The following is a 3391-nucleotide window of genomic DNA, read 5'->3' as shown; positions in this document are numbered from 1 at the left end:
CTTCTCCTTTCCTTTGGGAGGCGCCTCTCTCTCACAACTTAACCAACAACAACATGAGACTCTAATCAAAACCTAATAAAACTCTCATCTAAAGCAAGTTCCTTACCTTAGGATGCTTTAGATTAAAAACCCTACAAAAGTTACTCAAAAGCTCTTGGAGTCCTTGGAAGATTGAAGGAATTTGAGAGAATTTGGAAATGGAGGAGGCGGTGGAATGGGAAAATGAAAAGTTCTCTAAGACAAACCCCCTTAAATATCTCCTAACAAACTCATTCTTCCCATTTTACCCTTGCTTTTTCTTGAAAATTCCATCCATATCCTTTAATTTTACAAACACACCCCCCTACTAACATATTCTCCATGAAATTTCCTTACATTTTACTCCCCACTTTTCCTGCTAATTAGGGGTAAAATGGTCAAATAGTACCCAAGGGAAAAAATATCTAAACTCAATAAACTTTTCAACCAGCACGTTGGCGCGGCGAAGAAGCTTCCTTCGCCGCGGCGAAACTGTCTAGCGATCCCGTGGTCAACACCTCTTTGCCGCGGCGAAGATATCCTCGCCTCAGCGAGCCTGTAACAGCAAAAACCTTCTAATTTTGACTAAATTCAAGGCAAAAACATCATACAACAATAAAAACAAAGACAACCAACCACTATTCATAAAAACCGACTCAAATAAGAGCGAAATAAGAAATATTAGCAACGTACCTCAAGCGAGGCGTTATAATTCTTCCCCCCTTAAAAGATTCGTCCTCAAATCATACGAACAACTCTGGGAAGCGATTCTGCATGTCTTGTTCTACTTCCCATGTGGCCTCCTCTACCTTGTGATTCCTCCAAAGACCCTCACTAGAGGGATGCTCTTGTTCCGAAGCTCTTTAATCCTTTTATCCAGAATCTGTACTGGTTGTTCTTCATACACAAGGTTCTCTGCTAGCTCAACACCTCAACACTCAGGATATGGGAGGGATCACTTACATATTTCACCAACATCGAGACATGAAAAACCCATGTTCCTTATTCATATTAGGGGGTAGTGCTAATTGTAAGCAACCTTCCCCACTCGTTGAAGAATTCAAATGGACCAATGAATTTGGTGCCAACTTCCCTTTGTTCCCAAAGGCATCACTCGCTTATAGGGGGAAACTCTCAGAAATACTTATCACCCACTTGAAATTCGACCTCTTTCTCTTAAGTCGGCATAGCTCTTTTGTCGATTGGGCTTGCTTCATCCTGTTTCGATCAATCTCACATCTCTATCAGTTTTTGAGTCACCTCTGGCCCAAGAGCTGTAATCAACTCATCCTTTTCACCTACCTCATCCAATGTAGTGGAGACCTACATCCTACCATATAAAGCCTCGTAAGGCGCCATCTTAATGTGACTGTAACTATTATTATAGGCAAACTCACCAAGGGTAACATTTCATGCCAAGATGCTCTATAATCCATACAGCAGGCTCTCAACATATCCTCAAGCACCTGATTCGTCTTGGTTTGGCCATCCGTCTGAGGAGATAGGCAGTACTGAACGCCAATCTAGTACCCAAGTTCCTCTTAAACTCATCCAGAAGGCTGAGCAACATCTGGAATCTCTATCTGACACTTATATTTTGGGCACATCATGTAACCTGACTATCTCCTTAATGTAGATCTGAGCCAATGATCTGCCGTGGTGCTTTCTTTTACTGGAAGAAAATGGGTTGATTTGGTTAACCTATCCACAATCACCCAATAGCATTTTACCCTCTCTGGACTCTAGGGAGACCGGTGATGAAATCCATCGAAATACTTCCTATTTCCACTCTGGAATACTAAGTGGTTGAAGCAACCCTGACGGCGTTGGTGTTCTGCTTTCCCCTACTGACAAGTCAGACATTTAGCTACAAACTCTGCAATGTCTTTCTTCATACCTACACCAATAGCTTTCTTTACATCCTGATACATCTTAGTTGCTCCAGGAGAGCAGTGTACGGTGTGTCATGAGACTCCATAAGAATTCTCTGTCTCAGCTCATCATTCGGAGGAATACACAACCGATTCCTAAAATAGAGAACACCATCTCTCACACAGAAATTGCTGTCTTGCCTCAAGCACTTGCTGAACTATTTTCGACACCACTCATGGCACTTGCTTTTCTTTCACTTCCCCCAGTAAAGTAGTCTGAATCTCTAACCTTATAATCTTTCTAAAACACTTTGATTTGCTCTCTACAACTCTTCTATCAACTCTTTTGCTTAGTGAGTCGGATAAATAGGCTTTTCTACTCAGGGCATCGGCTACTACATTGGCTTTCCCTGGTTGATACTGATCTCGCATTCATAATCTTTAACCAGCTCTAACCATCTTCTCTGCTTCATATTCAACTCCTTTTGAGTAAAGAAATACTTTAAACTCTTATGATCAGTGTAGATGTTGCTTTTGCACCATAGAGGTAAAGCCTCCAAATCTTTACGGCAAAGAACACGACTGCTAACTCAAATCAGCGTAGGGTATCTCATTTCATACTCTTTCAATTGCCGAGAGGCATATGTATCAACCTACCTAATTCCATTAACACCGTACCAAGTCCTTGCAAAGAGGCGTTTGTATAAATGTCATAATCTACACCCCCTGTGGCAACACTAACACTGGAGCTGTTGTTAACCTCTTCTTCAATTCTGGAAACATTCCTACACAGCTTCTGACCATACAAAAGGAGTCTTTTGTTGGTAAGAGCTGTCAATGGTTTAGCCAAATGGGCGAACCCTTCAATGAATTGTCTGTAGTAACCTGCCAAGCCTAAGAAACTTCTGACCTCCTTACTGTCCTCGGCCTTCGCCACTCAAGGATTGCCTGCACTTTACTCGGACTACGGAGATCTTTCTTCGATACAGTATGGCCAAAAAATAAACTTGATCAAGCTAAAACTCACATTTCGAAAACTTAGCATAAACTGCTTTTCTCTCAACCATTGCAGTACTATTCTCAAATGTTCCTCATGCTCTTCTCTCGACTTAGAGTAAACCAGGATATCATCTATGAAAACCACTATGAATTGATCCAAACAATGTGAATACCCGGTTCATCAAGTCATAAAAATACTGGGGCATTAGTCAAACCAAACGACATCACTACAAACTCATAATGCCCATACCTTGAACAGAAAAGCAGTCTTAGCCACATCTTGCTCAGCCGCTCTTACTGGTACTCTGACTCAATTCAATCTTGAAGAATACTGCTGCCCCCTTCAATTGATCAAACAAATCATCTATTCGGGGTAGCAGGTTATTCTTCACTGTCACTTTATTTAGCTCTCTGTAATCAATACACATCCGTAGTGATCCGTCTTTCTTCTTTACAAACAAAATGGGGCTCCCTGGGGGGAATGACTTGGTCGGATAAAACCT

The sequence above is a fragment of the Pistacia vera genome, unplaced genomic scaffold (assembly GCF_008641045.1).
Source record: "Pistacia vera cultivar Batoury unplaced genomic scaffold, PisVer_v2 Contig441, whole genome shotgun sequence".
NCBI classification, from domain to species: Eukaryota; Viridiplantae; Streptophyta; class Magnoliopsida; order Sapindales; family Anacardiaceae; genus Pistacia; species Pistacia vera.
The sequence above is the reverse complement of the archived record's forward strand: the minus strand, read 5'-3'. Positions refer to the sequence as shown.